The following is a 17,282-nucleotide window of genomic DNA, read 5'->3' on the forward strand; positions in this document are numbered from 1 at the left end:
TGGAGTCGAGTTGCTGCTCTACTGCCGGCTGCTGGTGAAGGCGAGCTGGTGCCCGTGCGCGCCCAGGGGAGCTGCTGCCGCTGAAGTACTCACTACACACAGGAGTTGTTGCCGCTGAAATACTTGCCGCTGCGCAGGAGCTGCTCGCCTAGGTTCATCTCCTCGCCCAGTACCCGCTCTGCATCAATTTGATGATCATAAACAATCTAATGATCATAAACACTTGCTCATCTGAGTAAACAATTTGATGATCATAAACCAGAGTAATTCAAAGAGATATTTGCTGCCAAGAATTCAAGAGAAGAGTAATTCAAGAGATAATTGCTGCCAATGATTCAAGTGTTACTCCATCAGTATTTGTTCAGATTATTGTACAGTGTACAGACTTGGTACTGAATTTGGCATAACTTTCAAATTATTGTACCACTAATATGTGCATATATAGATGTACTGATGGACTAGAAGAATGCCAAATGAATATACTTGGAGTATACTGATGGAGTATGAATTAACCTGTACCGTACATAAAGCAAAATTCAGAACAGTGTGCGTATTACTTCAAAGCAAAATACTCCTTTCAAACTTCTTGTAGTCCTTCAAAAATGAAATAGAAAAAGGAAAATGTTTTAGTTTACTTTGATTAACAGAAAAACTCCTACTCCAAATTGCTACTTTAGGTTTAGCAAGTACTCCAGGTTTAGCAAGTTTCAAGTTTATCTTGATTAACAGTAGCAGAAATTAGCGGCTAATCCAGAAATGTTTCAGTTTAGCAAGTTTCCATTGATTATCTGCTAATTAGTGGAGTAGTATCCATCACCTAAAAACTGTTGTATCAGTAGAAATAGTGCAATACCTGTTGTTTCATAAACTACATTTCCAGAAACTGTTGTACTCCAGTTTGTGCAGACATTTTAAGTACTTGGCTCTTGTTTCAGTACTTGGCTCCATGGGCAGGAGAGAACCTGCAGCATTTAACAACATTTCAGGCAAATCTTCGCTGGAAAAAAGAGAGTACTGCATTAAATCTGATGATAGCATTTCAGACATTTTCAAGCAAATCAAAGCATTTAACAGCTAGACTTTCACTGTAGCATTTCTGGCATTTTCAGACATACTCCTAGACTTCACTGTAGCATTTCAGGCAAATCATACTCCTAGTAGATGGAGTCGATGAAAAAGAGAGAACTTATAACTAAGAGCTCCCAATTCAAAATCAGTCTTCAAAATGTAGCATTTCATACTCCTATTCTTGCATTTTGAAGCATTTAACAACAAACCATACTCCTAGACTTACATTTTGAAGCATTTAATAGCAAATCATACTTCAAAATGGTTGTTGCCATTGTAGCATTTTGAAGCATTTAACAGAAAATCATACTCCTAGACCTGTAAAATGGTTGTTGTCACTGTAAAAATCATAGACTAAAAATGCTGTCATCTGGATTACACATGTTCTTTTTCTCATTAAAGGATCATGAGAGACAACTACTGAAAATAGACTAGAGTAAAAAATATATGAGAACACACACACAACAAAATATGACTAGAGTAGTACAATTCAGATTACATCATCATTTTCATTTCATCTTTGGCCAACAATTTGATGAGCATTTGATTCAACTGGCCAATAATTTGATCTAACCATTTGACAGAATCTGAATCTACTGAGAAGCAGCAACAGTAGTACCTGAAAGCAGCAGAAGATGGTTATCCCAGACCTCAACTGCACTCCACCTGCAGAAGATGAAATGGATGATGATGATGCATCAGTACAAATGGATGAAGATGCAGGAGTACAAATGGATGAAGATGCAGAAGTACAACATGCAGGTACAGCTACATTGGCATTTCAGAAATTTCCAGTTAATGATGGAAGAAAAAAATCAGTTAAATTACAAAATACAGTTCGATGATATGATCATATCATCATTTGATCATTTGATGATATGATCATATCATCATTTGATCATTTGATGATATGATGGTATAATCATTTAATCATTTGATGATATGATCATATCATCATTTGATCATTTGCTCATGTTTATTTGACCATTTTTCCTTGATCATTTGATCATTTTTTTCCTTTGTTGTATTTCTTCGTGCAGGTGTTGAGCAATAAGTTAAAAAAAGGGATGGTCTCGATGACAAGCAAAAGTATGCTGCTTATGTTGCAATGCACACACTGTTGATACGTCTCCAACGTATCTATAATTATTGATTGTTCCATGCTATTATATTATTTGTTTTGGATGTTTAATAGGCATTAATATGCTATTTTATATTATTTTTGGGACTAACCTATTAACCGAGGGCCCAACGCCAGTTTCTGTTTTTTTTGCCTATTTTAGAGTTTTGCAGAACAGGAATACCAAACGGAGTCCAAACTGAATGAAACCTTCGCGATGATCTTTCTTGGATCGAAAGCAAACTAGAAGACTTGGAGATGAAGTCGGAGATGCAACGAGGAAGCCACAAGGCAGGAGGGAGCGCCTAGGGGGGTAGGGCGCGCCCCCACCCTTGTGGGCCCCTTGTAACTCTCCTGACCTAGTTCCTTCACCTATATATACTCTTATACCCTGAAAGCATCTAGGGGAGCCATGAAACCACTTTTCCGCCGCCGCAACCTTCTGTACCCGTGAGATTCCATCTAGGGACCTTTTCCGGCGTCCTGCCGGAGGGGGATTCGATCACGGAGGGCTTCTACATCAACACCATTACCTCTCCGATGAAGCGTGAGTAGTTTACCACAGACCTTCGGGTCCACGTTATTAGCTAGATGGCTTATTCTCTCTCTTTGATTCTCAATACCATGGTCTCCTTGATGTTCTTAGAGATCTATTCAATGTAATACTATTTTGCGGTGTGTTTGCCGAGATCAGATGAATTGCGGATTTATGATCAAGATTATCTATGAATATTATTTGGTTCTTCTCTGAATTCTTATATGCATGATTTGATATCTTTGCAAGTCTCTCTGAATTACCGGTTTAGTTTGGCCTACTAGATTGATCTTTCTTGCAATGGGAGAAGTGCTTAGCTTTGGGTTCAATCTTGCGGTGTCCTTTCCCAGTGACAGTAGGGGCAGCAAGGCACGCATTGTATTGTTGCCATTGAGGATAACAAGATGGGGTTTTCATCATACTGCTTGAGTTAATTCCTCTACATCATGTCATCTTTCTTAATGCGTTACTCCGTTCTTTATGAACTTAATACTCTATATGCATGCTGGATAGCAGTCGATGTGTGGAGTAATAGTAGTAGATGCAGGCAGGAGTCAGTCTACTTGACACGGACATGATGCCTATGTTCATGATCATTGCCTTAGATATCATCATAACTATGCACTTTTCTATCAATTGCTCGGCAGTAATTTGTTCACCCACCATAATATTTGCTATCTTGAGAGAAGCCACTAGTGAAACCTATGGCCCCGGGTCTCTTTTCCATTATATTGAATCTCGTTTACATCTTGCTAGTTTCCAATCTACTATTTTACAATCTTTACTTTCCAATCTATAAACCAAAAATACCAAAAATGTTTACTTTACCGTTTATCTATATCTATCACATCTCACTTTTGCAAGTGACCGTGAAGGGATTGACAACCCCTTCATCGCGTTGGTTGCAAGTTGTTGGTTGTTTTTGGAGGTATTCGATGACTTGTGCGTTGTCTCCTACTGGATTGATACCTTGGTTCTCAAAACTGAGGGAAATACTTACGATACTTTGCTGCATCACCCTTTCCTCTTCAAGGAAAAACCAACACAAGCTCAAGAGGTAGCAATAAGGATTTCTGGCGCCGTTGCCGGGGAGATCTACGTCAAGTCAAGCCATACCAAGTACCCATCATAAACTCTTCTCCCTTGCATTACATTATTCGCCATTCACCTCTTGTTTTCCTCTCCCCCACTTCTAAAACGATTTTCGAAAACCTTTGCTTTTTTCTTCACCTTTCTTCCTTTCGTCTCTTTTTGCTTGCTTTTGTGTGCTTGTGCGTTGGATTGGTTGCTTTGTCACAATGGCTCAAGATAACACTAAATTATGTGACTTTTCCAATACCAACAACAATTATTTTATTAGCACTCTGATTGCTCCTACTACTAATGCTGAATCTTGTGAAATTAATGCCACTTTGTTGAATCTTGTTATGAAAGATCAATTTTCTGGCCTTCCTAGTGAAGATGCCGCACCCCATCTAAACAATTTCGTTGATTTGTGTGATATGCAAAAGAAGAAAGATGTGGATAATGATATTGTTAAATTGAAGCTATTTCTGTTTTCGCTTAGAGATCGTGCTAAAACTTGGTTCTCATCTTTGCCTAAAGATAGTATTGATTCATGGAATAAGTGTAAAGATGATTTCTTCTCTAAGTACTTTCCTCCCGCTAAGATCATCTCCCTTAGGAACGATATTATGAATTTTAAGCAACTTTATCATGAGCATGTTGCACAATCTTGGGAGATGATGAAATTGATGATACGTAATTGCCCTACACATGGTCTGAATTTGTGGATGATAATACAAATTTTTTATGCTGGATTGAATTTTGCTTCTAGAAATCTTTTAGATTCGGCCGCGTGAGGCACTTTTATGGAAATCACTTTAGGAGAGGCTACTAAGCTCCTAGATAATATTATGGTTAATTATTCTCAATGGCACACCAAAAGATCCACTAGTAAAAAAGTTCATGCGACTGAAGAGATTAATGTTTTGAGTGGAAAGATGGATGAACTTATGAAATTATTTGCCAATAAAAGTATCTCTTCTGATCCTAATGATATGCCTTTGTCCACTTTTATTGAGAATAATAATAAATCTTTTTTTTCATTCGAATAATAATAAATCTATGGATGTGAATTTTGTTGGTAGGAACAATTTTGGTAACAACGCGTATAGAGGCAATTTTAATCCTAGGCCGTTTCCTAGTAATTCCTCTAATAATTATGGTAATTCCTACAACAATTCTTATGGAAATTTTAATAAGTTTCCCTCTGATTTTGAGAATAGTTTTAAAGAATTTATGAGTTCGCAAAAAAAAATTCAATGCTTTGATTGAAGAAAAATTGCTTAAGATTGATGAGTTGGCTAGGAACATTGATAGAATTTTCTCTTGATGTTGATTCTTTAAAACTTAGATCTATCCCACCTAAGCATGATATCAATGAGTCTCTCAAGCCCATGAGAATTTCCATTGATGAATGCAAAGAAAGAACCGCTAAGATGCGTGCTAAAAAAGATTGGTTTTTAAAAGCGTATTCTTCTAGTTTTCATGATAATAATGATGAAGATCTAAAAGTGATTGATGTGACTCCTAGTAAATCTGTGTTTTCCAATATGAATCTTGATAAAGATGGGACTGGAGATGAGTCAACTTTAGTTAAAAGGCGTCCCAATGATTCGGAGTTTTTAGATCTAGATGCAAAAACTGATAAAAGTGGGATTAAAGAGGTTAAGACTTTAGGTAGCAATGAACCCACTATTTTGGATTTCAAGGAATTTAATTATGATAATTGTTCTTTAATAGATTGTATTTCTTTGTTGCAATCCGTGTTAAATTCCCCTAATGCTTATAATCAAAACAAAGCTTTTAGAAAACATATCGTTGTTGCTATGATGCAATCTTTTGAAGAAAAGCTTGAACTAGAAGTTTCTATCCCTAGAAAACTTTTATGATGAGTGGGAACCTACTATTAAGATTAAGATTAAAGATTATGAATGCTATGCTTTGTGTGATTTGGGTGCTAGTGTTTCCACGATCCCAAAAACTTTGTGTGATGTGCTAGGTTTCCGTGAATTTGATGATTGTTCTTTAAATTTGCATCTTGCGGATTCCACCATTAAGAAACCTATGTGAAGGATTAATGATGTTATTATTGTTGCAAATAGGAATTATGTGCCCATAGATTTCATTGTTCTTGATATAGATTGTAATCCCACATGTCCTATTATTCTTGGTAGACCTTTCCTTAGAACGATTGGTGCAATTATTGACATGAAATAAGGAAACATTAGGTTCCAATTTCCGTTAAGGAAAGGCATGGAAAATCGTAGGAAGAAAAATTAAATTGCCTTATGAATCTATTATGAGATCCACTTATGGATTGCATACCAAGGATGGCAATACCTAGATCCATTCGTGTTTTTATGCCTAGCTAGGGGCGTTAAACAATAATGCTTGTTGGGAGGCAACCGAATTTTATTTTTGTTCTTTACTTTTTGCTCCTGTTTAGTAACAAATAATTCATCTAGACTCTGGTTAGATGTGGTTTTAAGTTTTAATTAGTGTTTGTGCCAAGTAGAACCTTTGGGAAGACTTGGGTGAAAGTTAATTTGATCTTGCTGAAAAAAACAGAAACTTTTCACTCACGAGATTAGTTGTCATTTTTAACAAAAGAGTGATTTTAAGTTGATTATTTTTGCAGAGGATTAATATACAAATTACTCAATTTCATCAATTTATTTTAGATTTTTTGGAGTTACATAAGTATTCAAGAGTTACAAATTACTACAGACTGCTCTGTTTTTGACAGATTCTGTTTTTCGCGTGTTGTTTTCTTATTTTGATGAATCTATGAGTAGTATCGGGGGTATGAACCATGGAGAAGTTGGAATACAGTAGATATTACACCAATATAAATAAAGTGGTGATTTATTTTCTTATACTAACGGAGCTCATGAGATTTTCTGTTGAGTTTTGTGTTGTGAAGTTTTCAAGTTTTGGGTAAGGATTTGATGGACTATGGAATAAGGAGTGGCAAGGGCCTAATCTTGGGGATGCCCAAGGCACCCCAAGGTAAAATTCAAGGGCAACCAAAATCCTAAGCTTGGGGATGCCCCGGAAGGCATCCCCTCTTTCGTCTTCGTCTATCGGTAACTTTACTTGAGCCTATATTTTTATTCACCACATGATATGTGTTTTGCTTGGAGTGTCTTGTATGATTTGAGCCTTTGCTTTTTGGTTTACCACAATCATCCTTTCTGTACACACCTTTTCGAAGATACATGCATGAATCGTGATTTATTAGAATGCTCTATGTGCTTCACTTATATCTTTTGAGCTAGAAAATATTGCTCTAGTGCTTCACTTATACTCCCTCCGTCCCAAAATAAGTGACTCAACTTTGTACTAGGCTTAGTACAAAGTTAGTACAAACTTGAATCACTTATTTTGGGACAGAGGGAGTATCTTTTTAGAGCACGGAGGTGGTTTTATTTTATAGAAATTGTTGAACTCTCATGCTTCACTTATATTATTCTAAGAGTCTTTTAGAACATCATGGTAATTTGCTTTGGTTATAAAATTAGTCCTAATATGATGGGCATCCAAGATGGATATAATAAAATCTTTCATATAAAGTGCGTTGAATACTATGAGAAGTTTGATTCTTTATGATTGTTTTGAGATATGAAGATGGTGATATTAGAGTCATGCTAGTGGAGTAATTTTGAATTTGAGAGATATTTGCATTAAAGTTTGTGATTCCCGTAGCATGCACGTATGGTGAACCGTTATGTGATGAAGTCGGAGCATGATTTATTTATTGATTGTCTTCCTTATGAGTGGAGGTCGGGATCGCGTGATGGTTAACTCCTACCAACCCTTCCCCTAGGAGCATGCGTGTAGTACTTTGTTTTGATGACTTGTAGATTTTTGCAATAAGTATGTGAGTTATTTATGACTAATGTTGAGTGCATGGATTATACACACTCTCACCCTTCCACCATTGCTAGCCTCTCTTGTGTCGCGCAACTTTTGCCGGTACCATAACACCCACCATTACCTTCCTAAAAACAGCCACCATACCTACCTATTATGGCATTTCCATAGCCATTCCGAGATATATTGCCATGCAACTTTCCATCGTTCCGTTTATTATGACACACTTCATCATTGTCATATTGCTTTGCATGATCATGTAGTTGACATTGTATTTGTGGCAAAGCCACCGTTCATAATTCTTTCATACATGTCACTCTTGAATCATTGCACATCCCGGTACACCTCTGGAGGCATTCACATAGAGTCATATTTTGTTCTAAGTATTGAGTTGTAAGTAAATAAAAGTGTGATCATCTTCATTATTAGAGCATTGTCCCATGTGAGGAAAGGATGATGGAGACTATGATTCCCCCACAAGTCGGGATGAGACCCCGGACGAAAAATAAAACAAAAAAAGAGGCCATAAAAAAAGGAGAAGTCACAAATAAAAAATAAAAAAGAGAGAAAAAGAGAGAAGGGGCATTGTTATTATCCTTTTTCCACACGCGTGCTTCAAAGTAGCACCCTTATCTTCATGATAGAGAGTCTCCTATGTTGTCACTTTCATATACTAGTGGGAATTTTCATTACAGAACTTGGCTTGTATATTAAATGATGGGCTTCCTCAAAGTGCCGTAGGTCTTCTTGAGCAAGCAAGTTGGATGCACACCCACTTAGTTTCTTTTTGAACTTTCATACACTTATAGCTCTAGTGCATCCGTTGCATGGCAATCCCTACTCACTCACATTGATATCTATTGATGGGCATCTCCATAGCCCGTTGATATGCCTAGTTGATGTGAGACTATCTTCTCCTTTTTGTCTACTCCACAACCACCATTCTATTCCACTTATAGTGGCTCATGCTCATGTATTGCATGAAGATTGAAAAAGTTTGAAAATACTAAAGTATGAAACAATTGCTTGGCTAAAACCGGGGTTGTGCATGATTTAAATATTTTGTGTGATGAAGATAGAGCATAGCCTGAATATATGATTTTGTAGGGTTAGCTTTCTTTCGCCATGTTATTTTAAGAAGACGTGATTGCTTTGTTAGTATACTTGAAGTATTATTGTTTTTATGTCAATATTAAACTTTTGTCTTGAATCTTTCGGATCTGAACATTCATGCCACAATAAAGAAAATTATATGGATAAATATGTTAGGTAGCATACCACATCAAAAATTCTGTTTTTTATCATTTACCTACTCGAGGACGAGCATGAATTAAGCTTGGGGATGCTTGATATGTCTACAACGTATCTATAATTTTTGATTGTTCCATGCTATTATATTATCTGTTTTGGATGTTTAATAGGCATTAATATGCTATTTTATATTATTTTTGGGACTAACCTATTAACCGAGGGCCTAGTGCCAGTTTCTTTTTTGCCTATTTTAGAGTTTTGCAAAAAAGGAATACCAAACGGGGTCCAAACGGAACGAAACCTTCACGATGATCTTTCTTGGACCGAAAGCAAACCGGAAGACTTGGAGATGCAATGAGGAAGCCACGAGGCAGGAGGGCGTGCCCAGGGGGTAGGGCGCACCCCCACCCCTCATGGGCCCCTTGTAGCTCTCCTGACCTAGTTCCTTCGCCTATATATACTCTTATACCCTGAAAACATCCAGGAGAGCCACGAAACCACTTTTCCACCACTGCTACGTCTTGAGCTTGCGTTGGTTTTCCTTGAAGAGGAAAGGGTGATGCAGCAATAGTAGCATAAGTATTTCCCTTAGTTTTTGAGAACCAAGGTATCAATCCAGTAGGAGGCTCCTCAAAAGTCCCACTGATAGAGGCGGAGGTGTCCCGTCTTTCGATGAGATGATGGATTTCGCTTTGGTGGAAGTCGACTTTGACGATCCGACTACGAACGTGCGAGGACGTCGCGCCTTAGCAATCGCTAAACCAACTCCGAGAGGTTATTGACCACGCCGGAGCACGATCAACCTGACCACGAGGGTCTGTTTCCTGCGAGCAAACGAAGAACAAGCAAGAAACTGAGATTGCAATCTGGATATTGCGAATATAAGATGAAAGCTTTATTGATCAAGGTGGGGTTCTGTGACGCCTTTGTCTGGTCGTTGAACACAAACGAAGTACGCGAAGTTGCAGCTATGGCGAACTTTTAATCTAAACAAAACCCAAAGTCTAAACGATGCCCTAAGGGCTGTATATATGGAGGAAGAGGGGGGGAATTTCGTGGCCCTTGGTGGAGGGGTCCGAAATCAACCCTATCTCTTGTTTCCCCACACATACGGACTCTAAAAATAGCCTATACTTATGTATTTCGAAATTACATGGGCCTGGCCCAATAAGGTGACGCAGCACCTAAAATAGCCTCGGGACGAAATTTATGAAGTGGCATCTTGTATATTTCGTCCAAGGCTTCATGCACCCATTATGGTGGCTTCAAAGTCCTGAAATCATCACTTGTAACTCCGTTCTTGTTTCCCTTGCGCATGCCATCATCTCCATGCTTGTTCTTGCTCCAATGTTCATCCTTCTCCAAGCTAGGCCCTTCATTTGTAAGCAAAACAAATGTATCCAATTTAGGCAGCATCATATTCTCATGAACATTAGAATCATTACCAAGAAACGAAAGTACCTGGTAATTTAGTTGGCGTGCACGAGCTCTAGTAATTGGTCCAGTATGTATAGCAGCAGGGGCTGTGGGTGTAACAATTGTATTGATGTCCTCATCATCCTCCCCTTCTTGAAATGAAGTCGTCCTCGACGGAAGTTCATCTACCTCACCCAAATAAGGCTTCAAATCTGCAATGTTAAAAGTGGGACTAACCCCAAAATCTGCAGGCAACTCAAATTTATATGCATTATCATTTATTTTCTCTAACACCTTAAAGGGACCATCAGCACGTGGCATTAACTTTGATTTGCGCAAATCAAGAAATCTATCCTTACGCAAATGTAACCAAACAAGATCTCCAGGTGCAAACACAACATGTTTTCTACCCTTATCTCCAGCAAGTTTATATTTAGCATTCATGCGCTCAATGTTTTCCTTAGTTAACTCATGCATTTTTAAAATCAATTCAGCACGTTGTTTAGCATCAAAATTAACCTTCTCCGAAGATGGAAGAGGCAACAAATCAATAGGTGCACGAGGTAGGAAACCATACACAACTTCAAAAGGGCACATCTTAGTAGTAGAATGCAATGAACGATTATAAGCAAATTCAATATGAGGCAAGCATTCCTCCCACATTTTCTTATTATTCTTCAAAATAGCCCTAAGCATAGTAGACAACGTTCTATTGACTACTTCAGTTTGTCCATCAGTTTGGGGGTGACAAGTAGTACTAAAAAGCAGTTTAGTCCCCAACTTAGCCCATAAACATCTCCAAAAGTGGCTAAGAAATTTAGTATCACGATCTGAAACAATAGTATTTGGCACACCATGCAAGCGAATAATTTCACGAAAGAACAAATCAGCAACATTAACAGCATCATCACTTTTATGACATGGTATAAAGTGTGCCATTTTCGAGAATCTATCCACGACAACAAATACGCTATCCCTCCCCTTCTTTGTTCGAGGTAAACCTAAAACAAAGTCCATAGATATATCCTCCCAAGGAACACTAGGTACAGGCAAAGGCATATATAAACCATGAGGATTGAGTCGTGACTTAGCTTTTTGACATGTAGTGCAGCGAGCAATAAAACGCTCAACATCCCGTCTCATCTTTGGCCAAAAGAAATGTGTAGCAAGTACGTCCTCCGTCTTCTTCACGCCAAAGTGTCCCATTAATCCTCCTCCATGCGCCTCCTGCAACAACAAAAGACGAACGGAGCTAGCTGGAATGCATAGCTTGTTAGCATGAAACACAAATCCATCGTTAACAACAAACTTGTTCCACATTCTTCCTTCTTTACAATTCTGCATTACATCTTTCAAATCAGCATCATGCACATATTGATCTTTGATGGTCTCCAAACCAAATATTTTGAAGTCAAGTTGTGAAAGCATAGTATAGCGACGAGACAATGCATCAGCAATAACATTTTCTTTTCCCTTCTTGTGTTTAATGACATAAGGGAAAGTCTCAATGAATTCAACCCATTTAGCATGTCTACGATTCAATTTAGCTTGACTTTTAATATGTTTCAAAGATTCATGATCAGAATGTATAACAAATTCTTTGGGCCATAAATAATGTTGCCATGTTTCTAAAGTCCGAACAAGAGCATATAATTCTTTATCATAAGTAGAATAATTCAGACTAGGCCCACTCAATTTTTCAGAAAAGTATGCAACAGGTTTGCCATCTTGTAATAACACACCTCCTAATCCAATTCCACTAGCATCACATTCAAGCTCAAAAGTCTTATTAAAATCAGGAAGTTGAAGTAAAGGAGCATGTGTCAACTTATCTTTCAATACCATGAAGGCTTCTTCCTGTGCGGTACCCCAAAGAAAAGGCACATCTTTCTTTGTAAGCTCATTGAGAGGTGCAGCAATGGTGCTGAAATCTCTCACAAAACGCCTATAGAATCCAGCGAGGCCAAGAAAACTCCTCACTTGTGTGACCGTTTTGGGTTGCGGCCAACTCTCAATAGCTTCAATCTTGGCTTTATCAACTTCAATTCCCTGTGGAGTAACAACATAGCCAAGAAAAGATACTCGGTCGGTGCAAAAGGTGCACTTCCCAAGGTTACCAAACAAACGTGCATCACGTAGAGCAATAAAAACAGCACGTAAATGTTCCAAATGTTCTTCCAAAGATCTGCTATAAATCAATATGTCATCAAAGTAAACTACCACAAATCGTCCAATGAAAGCACGTAAAACTTCGTTCAATAATCTCATGAAAGTACTAGGTGCATTAGTTAACCCAAAAGGCATGACTAACCACTCATATAATCCAAACTTAGTTTTGAATGCTGTTTTCCATTCATCTCCCAATTTCATACGAATTTGATGGTATCCACTACGCAAATCAACTTTGGAGAATATTGTAGAGCCACTCAATTCATCAAGCATATCATCTAGCCTAGGAATAGGATGACGATAACGAATAGTAATATTATTAATGCCTCTACAATCAACACACATACGTGATGTACCATCCTTTTTCGGCACTAGAATAATAGGAACAGCACAAGGACTAAGGGATTCGCGTATATAACCTTTGTCGAGAAGCTCTTGTACTTGACGCATAATCTCCTTCGTCTCCTCTGGATTGGTACGGTATGGTGCACGGTTTGGCAGTGAAGCACCGGGAATTAAGTCAATCTGATGCTCAATCCCTCGAATAGGCGGTAATCCCGGTGGCACGTCTTCTGGAAAGACGTCAGCGAACTCCTGCAAAATGTTAGTGACAGCAGGAGGCAAAGAGGAAGGCACGTCCTCGAATGAAAATAATGCCTCTTTGCACACAAAAGCATAGCAAACAGATTTGCTGAAATCTAGCTCATCAATATCAGATTTGGTGGCAAATAAACATGCACTTTTCAATTTAATTTCAGAAGCAACACTAGATGGTTTATTATTAGGCTTCATTTGTTGCTCAAATTCTTTTGCCACAATCTGATTTTCACTCTTATTCGTCTCCTATTTTGCTTTATTAGCTCTATTAATATCATCTTTCAAAATGGAATCAGGAGTCATAGGAAGCAAAGTAATATTTTTATCCTTATGAAGAAGAGTATAGTGATTGTTTCTACCATGGTGTACAGAATTTTTATCAAATTGCCATGGTCTACCAAGTAATAAGGAACATGCTTGCATAGGTACCACATCACAATCAACATAATCAGCATATGTAGATATACTAAAATGCACATGAACAGTACGTGTTACCTTAACCTTGCCGCTGTTGTTGAACCATTGGATGTAGTAAGGATGTGGATGTGGTCTTGTGGTGAGAGAAAGCTTCTCGACCATCTCCATGCTAGCCAAGTTGTTGCAGCTCCCTCCGTCTATGATGTCGCGCACAGAACGTTCCTTCACAACTCCCTTGGTATGGAACAAATTGTGCCTCTGATTTTGCTCAGCTTGTGTGATCTGCACACTCAAAACACGTTGAGCAACTAAACATTCATACCTGTCAGCGTCTTCAGGAGCCATGTATTGCATCTCATTATCAGAATCATCTCCACCATGTTCTTCACGTGTAATAAGAGCCAAAGTCTCCTCATCATAGTCACTAGCGGACTCATATCCACCATCCGCGGTAGCAATCATCACACGCGGAGATTTGCATTCTCTCGCATAATGACCTCCTCCCTTACAACGACGACAAATAATATCACTTGTGTGCCCTGTTGATGCTATGGAAGAAGAAGAACGCTGTGTAGGCCCCGCAGGTGCGCTCTTGGCAGATAATGGTGGTTGTGCCTGTTTTCTTGTATCACGGCTGGAGGTGGCACCTGATGGAGGTGCTGGTGCAGTTGAAGTAGAAGATGCACGTGGTGTCCATGATGAAGGTCGGCCTGCAGAAAAGTTAGTTCGCCCCAATGCTTGTCGATCCTACACTTCACGTTCAGCTTTACAAGCAAGATGGAATAAACGAGTGATATTAGTATACTCCTTATAGTCTAGAATGGTCTGAATCTCTCTATTTAATCCACCCAGAAAACGTGCAAGCATAGCTTCATTCTCCTCAACAATACCACATCTAATCATGCCAGTTTGTAATTCCTGATAATATTCTTCTACAGAATTTTTTCCTTGTCTTAAACGCTGCAATTTTTTAAGCAATTCACGTTGATAATATGGTGGAACCCAACGCGTACGCATAGCAGTTTTCAAAGCAGCCCAAGTAGTTGGAATAGGATATAATCTACAATGTTCAGACCACCATACACATGCAAAACTAGTGAAAGCACAAACAGCAGCAGCAACTCGTCTCTCCTCAGGATATTGTAAACATGTAAATCGTTGTTCAGTTTCTAACTCCCAAGTAAGATATATATCAGGAACATATCTACCCTCAAATGGTGGAATATTCAATTTCAGTTTAGGAATATGGACATCATCTCGTACCTGAGGTGGTGGTGCAGGCCTACCATTACGAATATATACCTGAGGTCGACCTGCTGGTGGTGGTGCTGGTGGCTACTCGTAGACCTGATTTTGATCAACCTCATCCTCATAATCGCCCGCATACTCATCATCCTCCTGGGTACCAGCAACAGCAGTAGCAGGAGCCAGAGAAGTATCAACAGCAGCACCAACAGTTTGGCCAAACGCAAGAGGAACACGGCTCGCTCGGCGAAGGTCTATTTCGCGACGTGGAGGTAGTCGTCGTTGTTGTTGTTGGAGAGGTGCGTTAGGTGCAGCGGGTGGTGGTGGTGGAAGACGCGCGAGCAATTCATTAAATCTGTTATCAAGCTTTGTTTCGAACGTCTTCTCAAGGCCAGTGATCTTCTCCATGGCCTCTTCAAAATTGTTCAGCACATCTTGCACCTGTTCAGTCATCATTTGCTGAAACTTATCATGAAGCTCCTTGTTCGATAAATTCTCCCAGTCAATCTCGTCGGCTTGTGATCCTGGCATGGTTAGCAGCAATAGAAACACACAAGAATATGATCCTACAGACTACGAACAAGTGGTGGTGGTGGGTGTCACAAATCCGTCAAGCAAAACTCAAATTCTTACCAGTTCTTACCCAGCAACAGGCGGTGATCGGCAACCGTTGTAGTCACAACTCTCAAAGCTTGGATAGAGCGATTACCAGGGAGAGTCAAACGCACGACGTAGATGTATGTGGAGCTGGGAAGGCTTATACTATGGTAGCAAAAAGGGTCAGCAATAATCAATTCAGAGATGCAAAGTTGAATAAACGCTCAACGACGGTACTATGCTGGTCCTAGGCTAGACTGTGCTAGAGACGCGAGCCTAGAACACCAACAAAATCACGGGCGGCACGTAAACAAGGGAAAAGCACACTCTGAAATTTTTTTTTTGCTCTTTTTTTTTGCGCTCTTTTTTTCGCTGCTTTTTTTTGCGAAAAATCACTATAATGGCGAGTGTCTGAAAACTCTTCCTAGCTCAAACTGATAGGATGGGCACGAAATTTTTCGACCAATTTTTTTTTTCGACTGCCCGGACCCAAAAACTGGAAACGGGTCAAAAAAACCTTCCTATAATGGCACCTGTCTCAAAACACTTAGAAACACCTAAAAATAGGATAGCCAGAAATTTTTTCGAAAAACGCGTTTTCGAAAAATTTTGGGCCTAAACGGAGCGTGGCTACCCGACTCCGGCAAGGAAACACGAATCGGAATCTAGATGGATCCCGAAAACAAACCTAATAAGCAAGGAACTCGGATTAGTGGTGGATATATGGTGGTGGTATATGGCAGCGGTGGTGGTAGCAGTGGTAGTATATGGATATGGATCAGTGGTGGTATATGGGCACGGATTGGTGGTGGTATATGGATACGGATTCGGAGCGGTGGTGGTAGATGGCAGGGGCGATGATGATGGTGCGGCGGCGGCGTGACAACTTATGACCAGAACTCGAAACTCTAAAAGACTAGACTCTAAGACCAGCAACTAGACCGACGATGCAACCGCAAATTCAACAAAGCAAAACCCTAAAAAGATTATGCAAAGGCTCAGATTGGTTCGGATATGATGAACTAACCCTAATTTTTTTTTGTGTGGCTTTTTCGTGGACTGTAGGTATGAAGAACAGACTCGATCTAAACTACGAAAAACTGTAAAATCTCACCGAGCAACCTGGAAATCTGATACCACTTGATAGAGGCGGAGGTGTCCCGTCTTTCGATGAGATGATGGTTTTCGCTTTGGTGGAAGTCGACTTTGACGATCCGACTACGAACGTGCGAGGACGTCGCGCCTTAGCAATCGCTAAACCAACTCCGAGAGGTTATTGACCACGCCGGAGCACGATCAACCTGACCACGAGGGTCTGTTTCCTGCGAGCAAACGAAGAAAAAGCAAGAAACTGAGATTGCAATCTGGATATTGCGAATATAAGATGAAAGCTTTATTGATCAAGGTGGGGTTCTGTGACGCCTTTGTCTGGTCGTTGAACACAAACGAAGTACGCGAAGTTGCAGCTATGGCGAACTTTTAATCTAAACAAAACCCAAAGTCTAAACGATGCCCTAAGGGCTGTATATATGGAGGAAGAGGGGGGGAATTTCGTGGCCCTTGGTGGAGGGGTCCGAAATCAACCCTATCTCTTGTTTCCCCACACATACGGACTCTAAAAATAGCCTATACTTATGTATTTCGAAATTACATGGGCCTGGCCCAATAATAAGGTGACGCAGCACCCAAAATAGCCTGGGGACGAAATTTATGAAGTGGCATCTTGTATATTTCGTCCAAGGCTTCATGCACCCATTATGGTGGCTTCAAAGTCCTGAAATCATCACTTGTAACTCCGTTCTTGTTCCCCTTGCGCATGCCATCATCTCCATGCTTGTTCTTGCTCCAATGTTCATCCTTCTCCAAGCTAGGCCCTTCATTTGTAAGCAAAACAAATGTATCCAATTTAGGCAGCATCATATTCTCATG

This window comes from Triticum dicoccoides, chromosome 6B, assembly GCF_002162155.2.
Source record: "Triticum dicoccoides isolate Atlit2015 ecotype Zavitan chromosome 6B, WEW_v2.0, whole genome shotgun sequence".
NCBI classification, from domain to species: Eukaryota; Viridiplantae; Streptophyta; class Magnoliopsida; order Poales; family Poaceae; genus Triticum; species Triticum dicoccoides.